General features: G+C 48.9%; 1 long non-coding RNA gene and 1 pseudogene across 1 annotated transcript; one reads left to right on the top strand and one right to left on the bottom strand.

Annotated features, from left to right (window-relative positions):
* The first annotated feature begins 822 nt into the window (after positions 1–822).
* LOC115032322 (uncharacterized) lies at positions 823–11,879 on the top strand. Its single transcript, XR_003837979.2, has 3 exons — positions 823–1,167; positions 11,276–11,385; positions 11,760–11,879. It is a non-coding gene; the product is annotated as an uncharacterized LOC115032322 (long non-coding RNA).
* A 6,883-nt stretch (positions 11,880–18,762) lies between these two features.
* Positions 18,763–20,442, bottom strand: part of LOC147001407 (uncharacterized) — a 15,094-nt pseudogene continuing 13,414 nt past the window's right edge.

Genomic DNA, 20,442 nt, shown 5'->3' with positions numbered 1-20,442 from the left:
CTTCAGGCCTGTGCCCCATATTCCCAGCCCAATTCTTTAACTCTGCATTCAGGAAATTCTGGGTTCCCAACCCACTGACTGGTACCAGTTCAGCTCTACTCAATCTGCACAACCTTGATTCTTCCCAAGGTATCAGAGAAAGAGCTCTTACAGCAAAGGAAGTGGAAACACATGGGCTTGTTCACAGGTGAACACAGGGTACATCTATCGACTGCCATCAGTAGTTCTGTCTTCCTAACACTTCAACCCCTTAATCCAGTTCAGGTTGTGGTGACACCCCCCCTCCCCCGCCCAACCACAAGATTAATTCGTTGCTACTTCATAACTGTAATTTTGCTACTGTTATTAATCGTAGTGTAAACACCTGATATGTAGGTTATCTGACATGTGACCCACAGGTTGAGAACTGCTGAATCATAGTCTTATGGGTGTGAGCAAGCAATTCAGCCACTTGAAGCTTGTCCCCATGTCTTCAAGTGGTAGCACTGATAACCACTGCCACAGGTCAGCTTGAAGATTAAGTGAAGCCATGCAGGTTAAAGGCCCAGCCCGGTGTTTGCCAGATCGGATTTGGAGCAGTTAACTCCCAATAACACGGGACTCAGAAATGTCGCTGATGAGCTCAGTTCCTGGTGCAGTCACACCCATAAGTGATGCCCTCCTTTGTGGCTTGAATTCAGTGGCTTCCTCCTGGTAAGTGCAGTGTGGCAGAGGTGACAGGCAAGGTGAGATCATAAAGAACCCTAGAAATGTAGCTGTGATCACAGCCCTCAAGAAGTGGAGTTAGCAAAATCAGAAATTCTGAGGCATCCATGGGCTGGCTAAGAAGTTCTGACCAGCCTGGGCTAGAGCAGACATTATCTCAAAAAACAAAACCGCTTCAGGATGCGGCCTTGATCTTCAGTCACCGGCTGCTGAGTCACAAGGGCACTTAAGCAACTACGGAGAATGCCACAGAACTGAAGCTGGCCAACAACCATGGGAGTGAACTTGGAAGCAGATCTGCTAAGGCCTGCCAGGAGACGCATACTCGAGGTTAGGAGAAGGCTCTCCAGTTAGGGCAGAGCCTTGAGAATCCAGGCTGGGCGTGTGATAACAATCTCACGAAAGCCCAGGAACCAGACGCTCCACCAAGCTGAGCTCAGACTCCTGACAACAGAAACTAAGGTAATGTGGCTTTTAGCCACTAACTTCTGCGGGGGACAGTTTTGTTTTTTGTTTTGGATTTGAGTGGCACTGGGGATCAAGAGCCTCATGCATGCTGGGCACACACTCTTATAACCCCAGCCTTTCTTGTTCTTCATTTTGAGACAGAGGCTCAACAAGTTGCCCAGGTTGGCCTTGAACTCACTCTGTAGTCCAAGCTCTCCCTTGACTTATATAGCAAGTTTGGGGCCAACCTTGGCTACATGTGACCCTGTCTCAATGAAAAGGGTGTAATTATGACAGCCAGACACAGTGGTACAGTTATAAACCCAACGCTGAGGAGGATCAACATCAGCTTGTGTTACATAGGGAGGTCTGTTTGTCTATGGAGTCTGATCCCAGGGCCCCGGATGGAGGAAGGAGAGAACCGACCCCCAAAAGTTGACCTGACTTTCCACACATGCACTGTGGCATACTACACACACACCCAGTTCAATAACTAAATGTAATAAAAAATTAAAAGTACTATTATGGACTATCAAGAGGATCAGAAAACAACCACAGCATTCGCTCTGTGGCTTGTGCCCAGATTTTCCACTCCAGGATGAAGGGGGTCAGTCACTTAGCCCTGTTCTCTCAGCGTCTCCCCCTCTCCCCAGGGGAGGCCCACCTCCAACTGCAACTGGTATACAAACCAGGCCTGTTGCTTTGGATGGGGCCAAGAGTTACCCTAAACTGAACTCCTGTGACATCATCTGCAGGCTTTGTTGTGATTGCATCACAGCCAGACCCTGTATCCAACATGACCTCTAACCTGACCTCTGACCTGGCCTACTTCAAGCATGACCTCTGCCCTGGCCTAGTTCCTTCACTTACCAGCTCTTGGCTTTGGCTGCTGGTGTCGGTGCCCAGAATGTCCTATGGATTTGAGGGGGCTCGAGGAAGGCAGCTCTCATTTGGGATTTGCTAGCCAACTAGTAATACAGCTTCTACCCTGGTGGTGGAGCCACTGAGAGTGGTTAAAGTGGGGCAGTGTTCAGAAGGGCAGTGCCCTGGACGCAGGTCACAGGGTCAGCCAGGGAAGTTCTGTCTGGGGGGCTCCTGGTGAGCACAGATGGAGAACTGGAGGAAGAAGAGAGGCTGTGGGTGTTTAATCACTCATGGGGGCAGAGGATTGAGGAATAAGTGTAAAGTCACAGGACTCTGAGTTGCCTAAAGGCACTATCATTGAGCTTTGTAAAAGTCTTTAATCCCAGTCCTTGGGAGACAGGCAGGTTAGACGTCCGTCCGTCTGAGGCCAGCTTGCTCTACACCTGTGGTTCTCAATGCTGTGAGGTTTCTAATGCTATGACCCTTTAGTGCAATTCCTAATGTGGTGACCCCCAACCACAAGATGATTTCCTTGCTGATTCATAACTGTAACTTTGCTATTGTTATGAATCACGAGTACCTGGCATAGAGGATGGGACCTCTGGGAAAGGCTCATTTGGATCCCAGAGGACCCTCAGGTTGAGAACCCGTGATTTATGTCGTGAGTTCCAGGACAGCCAGAACTACAGAGTGAGAGCCTCTTTCTCTCAAAAAAACCCTGCTCTATGTTATCCAGCAGAAAACGGGAATGTAAGTGCCCTGACATTGGTATAGTACACATCTGCAGTCACAGCTCTGGAAGTGGGCAGGTGAGAGGGAAACGTTGTGAAGTTTGATTTTAAAACATTATTATTGGCTTTATTTATTTATTTAAGATTGCCTTGATCAACTTTGGTAAAAATCCAGAAGCTGGCCTGCATATGGTGGCACTCAGGAAGCAGAGGCAGAGAGTGTTCAAGGCCAGCCTTGTCCACATAAGAAAGTTCAGGCTAGCCAGGGCTGCATAGTGAGACCCTGTCTCCAAAAAAAAAAAAAAAAATCCATACAAGCTAGTGACACTGGTAGTCAAGTAAAAATGCCAACTGCTGTAGCCATTATAAAAATCTTCAATTGTCTTAGAGACGGTGCCCTCATGTGTTGTTTTCCTTTCAAGACAGTTTCACAGTGACACCTTGGCCAACCTGGGAACACGTGTAGACCAGGTTAGCCTGAAACTCACAGCAATCCTGCCTGTGCCTCCCAAGTACTGGGTGACAGGCCTCACCCAGCAGAAATCTTAGATCTTGAGGGAGAAACATCGGTAGAAACAGCTGGACTCCCTCAGTGGACACTCCAGAGAGGAATGTGCCTTTGGTGGCCAGCGTGGTGCGACTGTGTCCTGCTGTTCTAGGCAAAACAGAGTTTGCAAAGGCTAAAGTGACTTCCAGGGCAAAACTCTGCTTTTTCCGCTTCTGTGATACTCACAGTAATGTGGGAGAAAAAGGAAAGAAATTCGTCAGGAAAGAACTATTAAGCAAAAATCAAGCTGGGTAGGGGGCAGGGTGGGGGGCAACATTAGGGGAAGAGGCAGGATGGCTCAGTGGGCAAGGTGCTCACCTCGAAAGCCTGAGGACCTAAATTCAAGCTTCAGAGTCAATGAAAAATTCCCCTCCTCCTATTTCTTTTAAAAAGCAAGTTGGGAGAGGTGACCTTTCATTTTAATATTTTTAAACCTTATTTTTAATGATGGTTCTTACACTCTTTAACCTCCCTTGCAGCCCACCACCCACCAGAGGTAGAGAAAAAGAAAGGATATGGGGTGTGTGTGTGGGTGAACCTGTTTAGAAAGGTTCTTTGGAGCAACTGCTATCTATTGTCTGGAAATTGGCAGTTCAGTTCACAGGTTAGCAGGCGGCGGCAGCTCCATCCGTTCACAAGCACTCCACGGATATACCAGCAGTCCAGTTTGGTAGAGTCGGGTTAGCAACAGTGGTGACAGGACCTAGCAGAGACAGCCAGGCCTCAGCCTCAGCAAGAGGGATCCGGAGGGACCCCAGAAGTTCTCGGCTGTGCCTCTCTCAGGGAAGGGAAGAACAGTGAAGACCCACAAGCGTTGCACAGCTGGCTGTCCCAGCAAGGCAAGCTCTGTGTCTGTCATGCAGTGTCCTTTTTATACCCTCCAAACGTCACGTGTTTTGCCTCAGCACAGGTCTTGCCTCAGCACGTGCATTCCATCAGCCCAAATGGAGTCGGGACAAATGGAGCTTAACTATTCAATGTAAGGCAGACCAAGATATTTGTTGTTAGCAAAGAGTCCTTCATCACGTGTCCCTTCACGTGCCTGCTTTAGCAGAGCATCCTCTCCCCTGTGTCTGGCGCAGTGAAACACTCCTTCAGGAGTCTGCCTTAGCCTTTCACCTGTGTCCACTTCAGGAAAACACTCCTTCACGTGTTTGCCCCAGCAAAACACCATCCAACACAGCTGACTCTCCACAGAACCCTTAAGTTTCCACTTCAGTGACTTGCGCCTGTAGTCCCTGCACTTGGGAAGCAGAGGCAGAAGAATTAGGATTTCAGGTCAAGCCTGGGTATGTAGAACCATGGGGCCCGTGACGTGGCTCAGGGTGGGAAGCACCTACCACCACGCCTGAGTACAAGTCATGGAATCCACATAGGGAAAAGGGATGAACGGCACCCACAGCTGGTTCTCTGGTCGCCATAGTTGTATCAGAGTGGTTAGGCATTCACTTTGTACAAATGAGTATGCACACACACATGCACACTCACATGCACATAGACACATACATAAACACACACACACACTCATGACACATGAACTTACACAAAAGTGTAATTAAAATAATTGCTTGGGGGCCCGGAGAGATGGCTCAGCAGTTAGGAGCACTGACTGCTCTTCCAGAGATCCTGAGTTCAAGTCCCAGCAACCACATGGTGGCTCACAACCATCTGTAATGGGATCTGATGCCCTCTTCTGATGTGTCTGAAGACAGCTACAGTGTACTCATATGCATAAAATAAATAAATCTTAAAAACCAAACCAACCAACCAAACAAAAAAAAACCTAACTGCTTGGGCATGATGGCTAGCACTGCGGAACACCGTTAATCCCAGCCCTTTGAAACGCAGAGGCAGGTTGATCTTTGTGAATTGGAAGGCAGCCTGGCCTATGAGACCCTGGACAGCCAGGGCTACAAGAAGAGACCTTATCTCTAAGGAAAATAAAACAGCGTGGAGGCTACTTGTTGCCCTTACAGAAGACTAGGACTCAATCCCAGTACCAACACGATGCTCACAACCATCTAGAACTTCAGGCCTTGGGGACCACCGTCTGCTCTTCCTGAGACACCAGGCACACACAAGCTACACATGCATGCATGCATACATAAATACAGGGAAAACATTTACACACATAAAATGAATAAGTCTATAAATAGATAAATAAATACTTTTACAAAGTCCAAAAGAGGCCATGACTTAGTCTGAAAAATTCTCAACCTAGACAACCTGTGAACAGTGTTTTATTGTTTGTTTGTTTGTTTGTTTAGACTGAGTCTTACTATATAGCCCTGACTGGCCTGGAACTTGATATGTAGACAGATCAGATTGGCCTTGAACTCAGAGGTCTGCCAGCCTCCCCCTCCCTAAGTGCTGGAGTATGGGCTGCCACAGCCAGCCCAAGAGATTTAATAAAAAAAAGGGGGGGGGAATAGAAATGAAAGACAGAAAAAGATCCTAAGTCTCAAGGGTCGGATCGTGCCAAACACGCTCAGTGGCTTATGCCTGTGGTCCCAGCTCTCGGGGGGTTGATGCGGGAAGACAGCAAGTTCAAGGCCAGTCTGAGCAACTTAGCAAAACCCTGTGCCTTGAGCTACAAGCGGGCCTAAAGCTTTGGAGTGCTCTAGCTTAGTGTGCCTGGGGCTCTAGGTCTGTCCTCAGTACTCAGAAAAATTAAACTACAAAAATAATAAAGGTGAAGGCAAGAGGGTTAAGATTTCAAGATGATTCTTGGTGACATGCTGAAGCTGAGGCCAGCCTGGGCCAGTCTCCTCACGGTTCCGGTGACTGCCATACTGCAGCTGCCCATCTGTGCCCTGTGAGAACTTGTCCCCTGCCACTCCTCTCTGGCAGTTTGCTGGCAGCCTTTAATACTGTTTGGCTTGGAGAAATGTCTACCTGACCTCACCCTGAGGAGGTGTCCCCTTTGTGCACGTGTCTGTCCCAGTCATAGTAGATCAAGGGTCCCCCATTCCTCCCCCCACCACTGAGTTCATTGACTTACTTGTTTTGTTTGTTTCAAGACAGAGTCTCTACCATGGAACCCAGGCTGTCTCGAACTTTTTTGTGAGACAGAGTAGCCCTGAGTAGTCCTGGCTGTCCTGGAACTCAGAGATCTGCTTGCCTCTAGCTCCTTGAGTGTTGGGCTTAAACATGTGGGCTGCAACACCTGGCTTTGTTTTGACCTCATAATCCTCCTGTCTCAGTTTACCGGGGAGAGAGTTATAGGTGTGTCTATGCATAATTTCACTAAATCTTTCATTTGAGTAGTGCTAAGGATGCAGCCAGGTTTCGCTTCTGCTGGGCATCTGCTCCTGTCACTCAGCCACAGCCCTCGACTTCATCATAACTGATGACGTCTGTGAAATCCTGTTTCCTAATCAGGCTGAGTTAAGTGCCCCAGGTGCCTTCACCCCGTGCTAAGGGAGGTGGTTCTTACGTCTGCCATCTAGGGTCTTAGGGGACTCGAAGGAGCTCGTGTGGCCTTGGTCTTGTTTTTGAAGATAGGATTGGAGGTGCAGGGTGGAGGTGCACACCTTTCATCAATTTCTGCAGTCAGGAGGCAGAGGCAGGCAGGTCACTAAATCAAAGGGTTCCAGGACAGCCAACACTAAATACGCAGAGAAACTGCATCTCGACAAACAAAATCAAAACAACAACAAAATAGAAAACCAACAACAGAAACCAACAGGGTCTCTGGCTCTCCTGGAACTTGAAACTTGCTATGCAAAATCAGGCTGACCTAAAACTCACAGAGATCCTCCTGTCTCTGCCCTCCAAGTGCTGGGACTAAAGGTGTTATACCACCACACCAGGCTTGTTTTTGTTTGTTTCTTTTTTGAAGATCCAATCTGCTGTGATGGCATATACCTTTAATGCCAGTACTGGGAGGGAGAGGCAGGTAAGTCTCCGAGTTCAAGGCCAGTCTGGTGAGTGAGTCCCAGGTCAGCCAGGGACTGCATGGGGAAAACCCTGTCTCAGAGTAGCCTGGGCTGGCCTTGAACTCCTGATCTCCCTGTCTCAGCTTCCCAGGGCTGGAAACCTGGTACCTGGCTCAGGAAGGATCACTGTGGGAAGATCTGCAAAACATTTGGACGAATAACATGAGTTCTGGCCACGCCTATTCCGATCCACAGGCTTCTTTTTTTTTAAAGATTTATTTATTATACATATGTATGATAATTTGTGATACACTGTAGTTGTCTTCAGACACTCCAGAAGAGGGCATCAGATCTCATTACAGATGGTTGTGAGCCACCATGTGGTTGCTGGGATTTGAACTCAGGACCTTCGGAAGAGCAGTCATTGCTCTTAACCACTAAGCCATCTCTCCAGCCCCCAATCCCCAGGCTTCTTAAAAGCTTTATACCCACTGAGCTCAGTAGCCTTTAACTACTTGGGATGGAGTCCAAGATAGAAGAAGATTCCAGGCCTCCTACAATGCTGCTGCCAGGAAGCAAGTTGCTAACACAGCAGCAGACTTGAAGGTCTTTCATGAAGGGTGAAGGATGAAGAGCTGGCTACAGAGCTCAGAGGGCACAGGCAAGGTCTGGAAAGAACCAGAATTAAAACCCATGAGTTTGCCTAGGACCCGGGGAAACTGGTTTGTTCTGTGCCATTTCTCCCTTGTTGAACCAAACATAACCGCTTATCTTATCCTGTCCTACTGTTGTGTATTGTGACTCTCAGTGACAAACTAAATCTTTTTCAGCTCTAGAAAATAAGTCTCAGACCTTATCCATGCTACTGGGCTGGGTGGTACCCCCTCCCCCAGCCCATGTTATCTACTTTTTGAGATATGGTCTCACTAAACTATCCTGAACAGGCTCCAATTTACTAACAGCCTGGGCAGGTCTTGAACTTTCAACCATCTGTCTTATCATCCCAAGAAACTGAGATTGTAGGCCTGGCTTGTAACTTTTCTCTCTAACTTCATGGGTTCAAAGGTGGAGATGAAATTTCCCTACAGCTCTACCTCATGAGCTCACATTAAAGGAATAAGCTACCCCTGACTCACAAACATTTTGGATTTTTTTTTTTTCTTTTCTTTTTCAGTTTATTTTATTGTGTGTGGGTGCTTTGCCTACAGGATGTATGTGCACTCTGTGCATGCAGTACTGGAAGAGGCCAGGAGAGGGCACCAGATCTCCTCGAGTTGGAGTTTACAGTTGTTGCTGGGAATGGAAATTGGGACCTCTGGAAGGGCAGCCAGTGCTCTTACCTGATGAGCCTTCATCTCTCTAGCCGCACCTCCCAATTTTGTTTTGTTTGTTGGTTTTTGAGCTAATATTTACATGAGATTTAAGGTTTGCAATTCATATTGTAATTGAATGAGGCAGTGGGAGGTGGGGCAGAGAGGTCCTGTGGGTTCTGGAGGCAGCTTCCCATATTCAGTAGCACTGGCTCTGTTCACAGCCTGGGAAGCGGCTGGCAGTGTCTAAAGTAGGGAAGCAGGCTCTAACCACAGTGAGCACTACCTCTAGGCAGCCACTAGCATACAACTATAGTATGTGATGTCTTCGAAAACTTATCTGCAGTCGTTTACGGAGTGCTCAGGTGAAAAGGGCGACACGTAGGATTCTGGGAGCAGGTCCCTGTTACCTATTTAGGATCGCAGTGCCTATTTTTGCTGAATGGCTTCTGAAGGCCTGACATGTAGCTCGGAGAGCACTGCAGTATGCCTGCCAAGCCCTAGATTTATTCCCTACTGTGGAAGGGTGGGGTTGGGTGTGGAGGGAGGCAGGCTCCTGAAGAAAGGGAGCAGCTGAGCACGTTTATCAATGTTCCTGAAACTAGAACTCTCCATCCCGAGTTCAACTCTGTCAAATCTACAGTCACATGGGCCTAGCAGCACTTTGAGGTTTGAGAAGGAGTGGATCCAGGATTGAACTCGGGCAAAATAGGACACAAGCGGTACAGGCTGTACAGGCCTAAGGCCTCCGCCATGGCCCTGCCCACATAGGGGGGTAACCGTTCTTCCAGAGCCTAGGTCATGGATGGGTTGGCTCAGTGGAGACAAGCTAAGAACAGATGTCACCTGCAGGGTAGTCCCACTCTGGTTGCCCTCTGGGTAGTATCAGTGATAGCCAGTCTTCCCGGCAGACAGAGCTTTGGCAGGGCCCCGGGACATCCAAGGCTTTCTGGGAAAAGGACAGAGAAGCTAAGAGTTACGTCCAGGAGGAAATGGCTTGACATGGGCTTGAAAGATGGGATTACCAGGGAAGGAGGCAGGGCTGAGAGCTGCAGACCGACCTGTGGGTGTGAAGCTCAAGGATTTCTGTGCTAAACATCTGCCAGGGAAATCTTGCAGCAAACCCCAGTAGGATAGCTGGGTCACTGGCCTCAGCTGGCCTGTCGCTGTTCAGTTCACTGCACGTAGTGTGTGCTGTGATTTCAATATGGTCTGCCCCCCCCCCCTCTAAAGTTCATGGTGGAGATTTGTCTTCCTGAGGTATAAAGAAGGTGGAATTTGCCCTCCCTGCACATATAAGTAGCGGACGGGCAGCTCCGTCTTCACGTGGGTCTCCCAACAACTGGAGCAGGGGCTGTTCCTAAAGCTGTTGCCTGTCTGTGGATCCCATTCCTCTAACTGGGCTGCCTTGTTTGGCCTCAGTGGGAGAGAGAGGATGTGCCTAGCCTTGCAGAGACTTGATGTGCTAGGGTGGGGGGGATACGCAGGGGGACCTCCTCCCTCTCATAGGAGAAGGGGAGGGAGGCATGAGGGAAGAGGGGGGGGGCAGCAATTGGGATGTAAAGTGAATAAATAAAGGAATTAATGGGGAAAGGTGGACCTTAATCTGGGAATAGTATTTAGAGAGAAGGACTTGGGGAGGAGATTGAGATTAAATAAGGTTCGGGAATGGAGCCCCCGTAACTGAATACCGACGGCTTGCTCTATGACAATGGTTCTCAACCTTGCTAAGGCTGCAACCCTTTAATACAGTTCCTCATGTTGTGGTGAGCCCAACCATAAAATTATTTCATTGCTACTTCATAACTAATTTTGCTACTATTTTTTAAAAGATTTTTTTAAATATATGAGTACACTGTAGCTGGGCAGTGATGGCACATGCCTTTAATCCCAGCACTCGGGAGGCAGAGGCAGGTGGATTTCTGAGTTCCGGGCCAGCCTGGTCTACAGAGTGAGTTCCAGGACAGCCAGAGCTACACAGAGAAACCCTGTCTAGAAAAACAAAAACAAAAACAAACAAACAAAAAAAGATGAGCACACTGTAGCTGTCTTCAGACACCAGAAGAGGGCATCAGATCTCATTACAGATGGTTGTGAGCCACCATGTGGTTGCTGGGAATTGAACTCAGGACCTCTGGAAGAGCAGTCAGTGCTCTTAACCACTGAGCCATCTCTCCAGCTCCCAAGTTTTGCTACTGTTATAAATCATAATGTAAATCTATGATATACAAGATGTCTGACCCCCAAAGGGGTCAAAATGCATAGGTTGAGAACTGCTGACTCTATAAAGAGAGAGAGCCAAGTAGTGGTGGCGCATGCCTTTAATCCCAGCGCTCGGGAGGCAGAGGCAAGCAGATCTCTGCGAGTTCCAGGCCAGCCTGATCTACAGAATGAGTTCCAGGACATCCAGGGCTACATAGAGAAACCCTGTCTCTAGGGGTTGGGAGGCTGAGGGGAGACCAAAAGATATACACACACACGTTCTGTCTATTGACACGTGCTAACCTGTGCTGTCTTGAGACTCTCGGCAAGAAGGCTATCACCAGACACTGCCCTTCAACACCCAGCTTCCTGAACCATGGGCTGCAAATAGCCCTTTATATCTTACCCATGCTGTGGATGCTGGGTTGTTAGCAGGAGAAGTAGAACCAAGACAGCACAGGAGTGAGAGTCTGGGGTTGTGGGAAATAAAGGCGTGACGAGGCCAACAGCATGGGCTCCTGCTTACCAAGACACTCTCCTGCTGCTGGTCAGCCAACCAATAGCAGCTCTCCGTGCCAACCCCCTGTTAAGGTGGCATCCATCCTCATCCTGTGCTTGGAGCCTGTCATATATGAATATAGAACCGAAGTTCTTTGAAGAAGTGACATCTACACTCAAGCTCAAGACTTTGCACATGTTAGGTAAGTGCTTTTTGCCTTTTGTGTGTATGTGTGTGTGTGGGGGTGTTTGAAGACAGGGTTTCTCTGTGTAGTCTTGGCTGTATTGGAACTTGCTCTGTAGAGCAGGCTGGCCTCAATTTCAGAGGTCTGCCTGCCTCTGCCTCCTCAGTGTTGGGCTGTCCTTTTAAAAATTAGCTAACATATGTTTACTACATCTTGTTTATTTGGTGTGTGTGTGTGTGTGTGTGTGTGCATAGGGTGTGAGTGTCTCACAGAGTGTACACATGGGACAGAGGAAAACTTTTGAGAGTGGCTCTCTACTTCCACCACGTGGTGTCCAGGGATCAAACTCGTGCTGCGAAGCCCTCTCACCCGCCCCCCCATTTGCTTTTCAGGTTTTGCTACGCTGCCCAGGATATCCTTGAACTCACTTGAACTTGGAACCCTCCTCTCTCACACTCCCGAGTCGCTGAGACCATAGCTCTGTATCTGAAGGTCAGGCTTTGTTGGTTGGTTGTTTGAGACAGGGTTTCTCTGTGCAGCCCTGGCTCTGCTGGAACTCACTCTGTAGATCAGGCTGGCCTTGAACCGATATCCATCTGCCTCTGCTTCCTGAGTGCCAAGATTAAAGGCGATCTCAACCACCCACCTCACGGCTATTGCTTGTTTTATGAGGCAGGGTATCTCTAAGTCGCCCAAGCTGCCCTAGAACTTGCTGTAGCCAGGAACTTCCCATCTCCTTCGGGATTCCGTCCAGGGAGAGCTGGGTTTATGGGCATGCACACCACACCCAGTTACTGTCCATTTTGTAAACACATTAATTCATGAGTTTCCTCTCTGGAACTATATATAAAAAGTTCATGTCAGGCTACGGATGTAGTTCAGTGACAGCGTGCTGGCCCAGTCCATCTTAGGCCATTTCTCTCCTCACCAGTGACTGTCATTAGATAGACAGAGGTTGTTGTTCCGTAGAGTCTGTGACTCTTGTAGCTCTAAAGGTCCACCCTCCAGAACATGTTGCAATATTTTGAGGAAAGCATGTGCAATATTTTGAAAATACAGTACTCATGCAGCCTTTACATGGCAAGACATGTCATTTGGGGTAACTAGAATCTATGATCCCAGGCCATGGTGCCGTAATTTAGATTTGGATCAGAATAAATGTTTTATCCCATTGAAGCAGAGTAGGTGGGTTTTGTTTTTTTGTTTTTGTTTTTGTTTTTTTATGTGAACAGAGGTGATTACGGGAGTGGCTAAAGGGGCTTGTCACAGAAGCCTGGTGATCTGTGTCACCTGAACACTGGTAATGTTGGAAGGCAAGAACTGACTCCACAAATTGTCCTTTGTCCTCAACCCAGGCACCATGGCACATGCTCTCTCACCCCTACATCTCACACACACACACACACACACACACACACGCACATGCACACGCACATACACACACACATATTGTTGTTCTGTTTTGCTTTTGAGACAGGGTCTCTTTATGTAGTCCTGTCTGTCCTAGAGCTTGCTATATAGATTAGGCTGGGCTTGAACTCACAGATCCACCTGCCTCTCAAGCTTGTTCTGCTGTTCTGTCTGTAGTAGACAGCTTTTAAACTCAGATTCACAGGAATAGCTGGTGTTTCCAATCCTCAGCCTTTGGTCTGCTGGGCTCAAGTCCCCAGCTCTCTCCTTGACCTGGGCTGGGGTCAAAAGAACTTGGATCACAAAGAGATGGAAAAAGCCAGCAGCTTTGAGAAAGCCCCTGTTCTTTCACTCAAGATGGTGGGTGTGAGTCTGAAGAGACCCAACCCAAACATGTCCCATCAAAGCAACTTGCACTAATTCTATTCACTCTCTTTGCTTTGGCGACCTTCACAGAAAGACGTGGCCCACTGTGGGAGATCGAGGTAAATAAAGGGCTCCTAATTTGTAACTAGCTAATGTTTGAAGTTCTAATTTCGGAGCTTTCCAAAGTGAGCACTATTTTGTGGTCTGAGATCGTCTGGGATGTTATTTGCTAAACCAAGCCACGTCACTATCCCTGGCCTGCCTACATTCCTGCTCTGGAAAAGTGGACAGCTCCAGGCCTGTGGGTTGGCCTTCTCCCAAGGCCTTCATTGGATGTTCATCTAGGTGCTGGCCTGCACTAATAAATACCTTCTCACCTAGCCCGAGTGTGCATAGAAGAACAACCACACTGTGAAATCGGCCCACCAGTCAAGGGACACGGTGGCTTGCTGATCTGATTTTCAGACTCCCAGCTGAAGAAGGCAGAGAAGTAGTTTCCTCGAGTAACGTTCGGCTCTTTCCTCTGGTCCATATCCCAGAGGAGCAGTCCCCATTACTGGACTGGTCAGACTATAATTCCTTGGCTCCTAGCCCCTCTCAGGGCTTGGTCAAGGTGGGTGTCCAGCAGAACTACCTGCAGCCTTTACTGCCGCCTCTGCTGCCCCAGCCCTGACCCCAACAGACAGCCCTTCTGCCTGTGCTCTGGTGTGCCTAGGAGTGACCCTCACTCCTGTGTCCTAGACTGATGAGGACTGTCCCCAGGAGACACTTCTCAGCTGTTCTTACTTTATTTTATTTTATTTTATTTTATTTTATTTTATTTTATTTTATTGGCATTGGGGGGTTGAACCTATAGGCTTGTGGACACTAAGAAATGTTACATATCTGTAGCCCTCCTTGACTTCTTATTTTGAAAATACCGAGTAGCCCAGGCTAGCCTTGGACTTGTGATCCTACTGCCTCAACTTCTCAAGCAGTCGGAATCACCAGCTTGTATCACCAGGCTGGGATGCCAATATTTTTTAAACCGAACTAGCTAGTGCAAAGCCCTGAGTTCAGGACAATGTAGAGGCTACACCCCTCAGAAAGCCATCCAGTTCCAAGACTACTCGCCTCGGGAAGCCGTTCCACATTTGTCATGTCTCCTTCATGTTGGTATCCCTCTCATTCTACCCTCCAGATAATATAAAACAATTCTCGCCTGTTCCTCTGAAAGGGACTGATCCAACATGAGAGAAAATGGTTCCAAGCGCCTTTTTAGCGGCTAGTCATCAACCCGTGATTGCACCTTTTCTCTCAAGCTAGGACTGCCTAGTGCTTAGACACTGGTTTCCTCTGAGCACCCCGTGCCAGATGGCAGGAACCAGCAAGTCTGAAAAGTGCTTTCTCTGCCCGAGAGTGAGCCACACACAGTTAGGAAGCAAATGTTCAGATTGGCCAGGCTGCACTTCTGGCACCTACAGATGGAGAATTAGGTGGAAACCGCCCCGCCTCTCCTCAACTGGAACAAATGGAGCAACCAGACCACCAACACCCCGGTTTCCATCAGGCCGTGCCAAAAGAACTCTCATTGTCCCACCAGTGCCTTTGAAGTCTCTCTACCTGGCAGGTATCTCTCGTTTCCAACCCAGCTTCCTCAGAAAGCCATCTCAAGGTGTTAGGAAAAGACTTTATCTTGGTTAGGGTTTCTATGGCTGGAATGAAACACCCTTGCTAAAAAGCAAGTGGAAGAGGAAAGGGTTTATCAGGCTTGCACTTCCATATCACTGCTCACCATCAGGAACTCAAACAGGGCAGGAACCTGGAGGCAGGAGCTGACACAGAGGCCATGGAGGAGTGCTGCTTATTGGCTTGCTCCCTCTGGCTTGCTCAGCCGGTTTTCTTATAGAACCCAGGACCACCAGCACAGGGGTAGCCCTCCACACAATGGGCTGTGCTGCGCCCATCAATCATTAATCGAGAAAAACCTTACAGGCTTCTCTGTAGCCTGATCTTATTTATGGAGGGATTTTCTTAATTGAGTGAGGCGCCTTCCTCTCTGACGACTCTAGCTTGTGTCAACCTGACATAAAACTGGCCAGCACAGACCATGCACTGAAGGAACAGCATCTGGGAACTGGAAACATCTGGACCCTGGGGTTTTCATCCTGAACCCACCTCATCTTTCTGGGTCAACAAATTCATCCTTCTGCACTTAGCTCGAAGGCTGGGTGATTCTTTTCCAAGCAGAGATGGTCCCTCCTCTGCCATCCCACACGCTACAGTTTTGTCCGAGCTGTCTGTTTTGAGACAGAGTCTCATGTAGTCCAGGTTGGTCTCGAACTCCTGACCCTCCTGCTGCTGCCTCCCATGGGCTGGGATTACAGGTATGTTCCTCCACGACCAGTTTAACTATCACAATCCTAATCCTGCCTATTATAACTAGTGGCAGACTCACTTGTCCGCTAGTCCTGTGAGCTCCACAGAGACAGAAATTGGTATCCGTGGTCTCTTAGTCTAGCCCTACCACGTGACAGTGGATATGCAAATGAGCACTTAAGGAGAATCTCCAGTTGGGCTAGGCAAGTTATCTTAGTCGAAGAGGTGCTGAGCGTACCTCTCTCTCCTCTCTGGGCATAGATCAGACACCTAAAGGCACTCTGGGGCCTGTCACACTGTGTCCCCGGAGGTGGTATTTCTCTGCTGGCTGAGGAGATACAGTCAGGTCCTGAGGATATGGCTCAGTCGGCAGAGTTGCTTGTCAAGCACACAGTAGGCCCTCAATTTTCTCTTTCCTTTCTTTTTCTTTTTTAAGACAGGGTCTCACTATGTAGTCCTGGCTGCCTGCCTCTGCCTTCCAAGTGCTGGATTGAAGGCCACCAAGTCCATTTTAAGCTCCTAATTCTTAAAAAGGGGGGGGGGTAAACTGAGCATAACCCCAGCCTTTAATCCCAGCACCCGGGAGGCAGAGGCTGGTGGATCTCTGAGTTCGAGATCAGTTTGATCTTCAGAGCAAGTTCCAGGACAGCCAGAGCTGCACAGAGAAACCTTGTCTTGAGAAATCACAAGGAGGTACTTAGTATCTATTTTATGTCTATGAATGTATTGCCCGTGTGGGTGTCTGTATACCATGCACATGCCTGGTGCCCTTGGGGTTCCGAAGAGGGTATTAGATGCCCTGGAACTGGAATTGCAGATGGGAGTGAGCCACTGTGTGGGTTCTGGGAACCTAACCTGGGTCCTCTGAAAGATCTGTAAGAACAAACAAAGAGAAGCACTCTTGACCACTGAGCCACCCCTCCAGTCTCTCAGTGCTCAGTTTAGTCTTCTCTACCGTATAAATCTGAATGCAGTGCTCACACCCACGATCCCAACCCTGGGAGGTGGAAGGAGAATTTGATTTATGGTCACTCTTGGCTACATAGAGTTCAAGACCATCACGGCCTATGTGAGACTCTGCCCCCCTCCCCCACACCCCAAAATAGATCATGCAAAGAACAACCAATAGCTCTGTCAGGCTCACATTTAGAGAAAGACCCCAAGTCCTCCCCTGGTACCCTAGCTTCTCTCTAGGTCACCCTAAGTACCCTAGGGTTTGCAATTAGCCACGGCAAGAGCAAATGGCCCTTCCCGTGGGACAGACTGTTTGTGGGCAGAGCAGGGAGGTAGAAAGAGCTACTTTTGATGTGTGCCATGGAAGCAGAGGATCCTCCTTGGTGTGGTTTGAAACACTGCCATGGTATGTTTGGATAATGGCTGAATTAGCCCCTCCATAGAGACTGGAAATGAAGCCGTGTCTAAATATAACTGTGGAGGACCTTTGCCGTGGAGACAGGAGCAAGATGGCAATTCCAGGCCATAAGGCAGGATGGACTTAATTCTGCCAAAGAAAAAGAGCAGTCACACCCTGCTTTGCAAAAGCAAAAACTGTCCATGTGGGACAATGATACTGGAAAGGTCCCTGATTGCAGACAATGTCTGTGCCTTCAGCTTACACCACACACAACCAATATGCACGAAGCAAAAGAGAGAAATAACAAATGAGCCCATGGGACAGTATAAGAGCCACCAGTGGCTAAGTAAAGAGGCCTAGCAGATTGGAGAGACAGCCCGGTGGTTGAAAGCATGCACTGGTCTTGCAGAGGACCTTGGTTTGATTCCCCAGCAGGCAACTCACAACTGCCCGTGACTCCAGCCTCAGCTCGATCCAGTGCTCTGGGCTCCTCAGGCATTTATTTGTACATAGCCACAATTCATTATTTTTAAATATTAAAACAAGAAAGAAGGAAAGAAAGTCATCCAGAGGCACCAGACAGTAAGGAAAAACAGTCAAATTCTCCCATCTCTCACCTCTGCCTTCCAATACTATGCATTTTAAATTTAATTAATTAATGGTGTGTGTGTGTGTGTGTGTGTGTAACCATATGCACGTGGAAATCAGAGGACAGCTTATAGGACTCACTCCTCTCCTTCCATTATGTGGGAGCACCTTTACACGCTAAGCATTTCTTTTAAGGGAGAGGAAAACACTCTGTAGTAAGTTGAGTGTTGTTTTGTTGTTGTTGTTGTTTTGAAGCGGGTTCGTTTGTCTTTGCTTTTTTAAAAAAATTTTTTTTGTTTAGACAGTTTCACTGTGTAGCCCTGGCTGTCCTAGAACTCAATCTGTAAATCAGGTAGGCCTTGAACTCAAAGATATGCCTGCCTCTGCCTCCTAAGTACTGGGATCAAAGTCTTGTGCCACCATGACCTTGGAGTAGGCTGTAGGATTCGTGTAAGCTGTGATGGAGAGATGTTTTGGGCTTCAGCCAAAAAAAGTGGAAGTTAATAATGGAAGTAGGGATGTAAGTCAGTTTGACATAGTGCTTGCATGAGCAAAGCCTTGGTCTCAAACCCCAGTATCCCATAAACGGGGCATGGTGTCACTTGCTTTTTGTTCTAGCACTTGAGAGGTGAAAGGGTTCATGGTTATCCTTGAGTACACAGGAAATTTAAAGCCAGTCTCCGCTACAGGAGACCCTGTCTCAGAGCGGGAAGGGGGTGGGGAGTTGGGGGAAGGCTCTGTGGCTGGACACAAGGGCACACAGTTACCTGCCTGAAGGCCTTCATAAATGTAGCACAGATAAATGACCCTTAGGAGCGGGTCCTCTTAGAGACACTAGGTCTGTCAGGAGATACCACAGGAGCCTCCCAAGCCGGTACAGGGCAGCTATTCTGAGAACAGGAAGAAGGGCCCTACTGGAGTGAGGTCACATCAGGTCTCTGGGCATTTCTACCTCCAGATGCCAAAGAAAGTGTCATTGTGTGTGTGTACAGAGCTGCCAAGTTGCAAATGTCAAGCAAGGTTGTGCAGGTGAGTGGGGGTGACAGCGGGTGAGCAGGCCCAAGAAGATGGCTTTTATTAGAAACCTTTCGTGTTTTTTTTCTTTTCAGACATTTTTTTTTTTTTTTTCTAATTTAGTCTTGGCAAAGGTCTGGGTGTCCTTAGCCTCGGGGCACTTCTGATTTCCTTCGAAGTGGGTTGTACAGTGTTGGAGAAGGGGAGACAGCAATTCGAGACAAAAGTCCAAGTGTGCTATTAAATACAGTAAGGACTCAAATAAATCAGCCCCCCCTCACCACATCCAGGACTCAGTTTCCCCATCAGCGAGACCTAAAGAACTGGTCCAGCTGTAGGCTCTGTGTACCCCTGGACAAAGGATTACAGGGCCAAGTATTCCACTTCCCATCCTCTTGAGACAGGAGAATAATATGCCAGTTTCCAGAAATCCTATAGAACAGACCCAGTTCGGTGCACAGGACTGTAGTTGAGGTCACACTTGCTGGCTTTTGGGATATCTGCCCCCCTCCCCCACCCCTCAACGCCTTCCTCGTTGCCAACTTCCATCATTGAGCAAGTGTCCTGGGGGCATCATGCTTGTCCAACAGTAAGTTGTCCCCCTCATGCACAGACCTTTGCGGTGAGGGGCGCAGGGCTCAGGGGTCCTGGTCCCCGCCCTGTCTAGCCCCAAACTCCTGCTCTCTGGCAGCCGCGTTGGACCCTTGAGAGCGTCGGGCTCCGACGCGCCGGGCCGGGACATGGCGCCTTCCGAGGCGTGACCGGGGCTGGGTGGAGGTCGCTGCCTGCCCAAGAGACGAGGGTCCCCGCCACGGATCCAGGGCCCTTCTCGGACAAGCCACGCTCAGCACTCGCCCGCCCATTGAGGCCACCGTCGGAACGCCCAGGGAAGCCGCGGCACGTGCAGCGGGGCCGGGGCCATGGCAACCCCAGCGCGCACCGCCCGGCCCCCGCGCCACCCCCGCGTCTGCCGCTGTCTCGGCGGAGCCCCGCGTCGGGGCTGCCAATTGTTCACCCGAGACTGGCTGGCTCTGCTCAATTTCCAGACGCCTCCGTGGTCCTGGGGGAGGAGAGGAGGAATCTGTGCTTAGGAAAAGCCAGGCATTAATAACCCTGCTGCTCTTTGGATGCTCTTAAACCGCGCGGGCCTGCAAGCAGGATAGGGGCAGCCCCATTTCACAGATGGCAAAATTTGGGGCTCACAGCAGCCGGTCCCCGGAGGCCCTCTGTCCTCAGGATGATGGAGCCAAATCTCCCCACCTACCTGGCTATGACTTTTGGGGAGGGGGATGCAGGATTCAAGGGTCTCTGACCCCTGTCGGAGCATACTGAAGACGCTTGAGACCCCCTTTAGGAAAGACTCCACCGCCCCTGCCCTGGCTTCCCCCAATACTCCTCAGAGTCCATAGCTTGGCTACAAAATATTAGCATATGGTAGTGGACATCCATAGTTTACTGTAAGACCTAGGTCTCAGTTTCCCCTTTCATTCCACTAGAATTGGAAGCCAAGGGCCAAATTTCCTGTTTGCTCCTTCATAAATTCAATTAAAACCTATTGGAATGCCTCAGAGTATATTACTTGAGCAAGCCCCTTCTCACTTGTGGGGTCCTTGTGTTTTGTTTCTGGTGCTTACACATCCCAAGCACGCCTCAATTTCCCTATCTATGTAGGGACTAAATTAACCCCTAAGATGCCTCCCAATGCTGTTATTCCAAGATACTAACATTCACTCATTTTCTCTGCAGGCCTTACTTAGCAAGGGGTTTTCATTTCGTTTTTTGCTCTATCATGATGGGGGGTTCACCTCCCCAACACTGTGCACCTATTGTACTCAATAAAAGATTTTGGGGGCCTCAGCAAATAAAAACCAGTACCACCAAGGCTGATGGGCTGAGCTGGAGTCTCAGGACCCAATGATGTAAGAAATGAGCATACTCCCTCAAGTTTTCCTCTGACCTCCATACATGGCATGATCTGTGCGGGC

This window comes from Mus caroli, unplaced genomic scaffold (genome assembly GCF_978045245.1).
Source record: "Mus caroli unplaced genomic scaffold, Mus_caroli_1 scaffold_13, whole genome shotgun sequence".
In the NCBI taxonomy this organism is placed as follows: Eukaryota; Metazoa; Chordata; class Mammalia; order Rodentia; family Muridae; genus Mus; species Mus caroli.
This window is presented reverse-complemented; position numbering and strand designations above follow the sequence as displayed.